This window comes from Galeopterus variegatus, unplaced genomic scaffold, assembly GCF_000696425.1.
Source record: "Galeopterus variegatus unplaced genomic scaffold, G_variegatus-3.0.2 Scaffold1455, whole genome shotgun sequence".
NCBI classification, from domain to species: Eukaryota; Metazoa; Chordata; class Mammalia; order Dermoptera; family Cynocephalidae; genus Galeopterus; species Galeopterus variegatus.
Window position 1 is genome coordinate 292,423 of NW_007727566.1, and position 1,143 is coordinate 293,565.

At 57.9% G+C, this 1,143-nt stretch overlaps 1 protein-coding gene across 2 annotated transcripts in view; it reads right to left on the reverse strand.

Moving 5' to 3' along the window:
• Window positions 1–543, reverse strand: part of TIFA (TRAF-interacting protein with forkhead-associated domain) — a 7,782-nt gene extending 7,239 nt beyond the window's left edge. Inside the window, exon 1 of one of the 2 annotated variants that reach the window (XM_008577139.1) lies at window positions 357–543. The gene's annotated coding sequence lies outside the window, so the exon portion shown is untranslated. Of the gene's footprint in view, window positions 1–326 lie in introns of both variants that reach the window. The other variant, XM_008577140.1, reaches the window with a different exon arrangement.
• Window positions 544–1,143: the final 600 nt, after the last annotated feature.

A 1,143-nucleotide genomic window follows, 5' to 3' on the forward strand; every position in this document is an offset into this window, starting at 1 on the left:
GGTGTCACGCGCAACTGCTCTGCGAGCCACACTGCATAAATAGCATTCTAGATAGAAAAACCTTGCAGAGAACAGAAAAGTACAAAGAAAACGCACCTCATCTCCAATATTTCCTTTCAGTGCCCCCCTCATTTATAAATATTCACATATTCTATAAACCTGGGATGGTGCTGGTCTATAATTTTTCTAGCCTTTCCTCAGTATATCTTGAGCCTGTGAGCCAAGACCGCAGCAACGGCGGGTCGTGACTTCTATATGACACCCCTAAAACCTCCCAGACAAAGCTTCCCTCTTTGCGGAATAAAGAGAAAAGAGACAGTGCCCACCTCACCCCCAGATGGCCGCCTGGCAGGTACCTTGGGGCGCTCGAGTTCGTGAACTTCCCGGAGCAGCTTCGTTTTCCCGGCTCACAAAGAGGCTAATGGAGGCGACCAGGCGGAAGGTCGGGAGACGGTCACCGCCCACCGCCCCCGCCTCGGTGAAGGCGCTCGTGGGCCCTGCGGCTGCTCTCCCCGGGGGCCGGGTGTGAGCTGAAGTGGGGTCCGGGAGGGCGTAGCGCGACCGAGATGAAGGCTCGAGGACCGCGGATCGCCGCTCCTCCCGCGCGCGCGGCGCCTCCTCCCGCCCCACGCCTTTATAGAGCCCGCGGCCAAAGCCGGGACGTTCCCAGACTCCGCCCCCCCCTTCCGTCCCCGCACCAGGACCGCGGCGGCGGATACCCTTTCGCGTAAGAAGCCCAGGACCTTCAATGCCTTTCTGAGCTCTCTGACCGGGATTGATGCGCAGGGCAGGGACGCAGATCGCATCAATCAGGTGGCCTTCCCGGAGAACATGTGACCTGAGAGCGGGATTTTGAAAAGAAGGGAATTGATTACTTAAACATTAAAGGGCGACATTCCCCCTAAAGAGTGTTGCCCTGGGGGCGGAGACAGGAGGGGAGTTGAACTAAGCTTTACGGGGCTCCGAGGATGCCAAACACTGCATGCAGGATCTCAGCTAATCTCCACCGTCCGGACAGTAGGTCCCCCTTACAGACGAGTAAACTGAGGCCCAGAAAGTGGTTAAGTGGCGCGGCGAGCAAGAGCAGAGGCAGGATCTGAACCTGCTTCAGGATGCGCTCGCCTTACACCCGAGCAGTCTGGG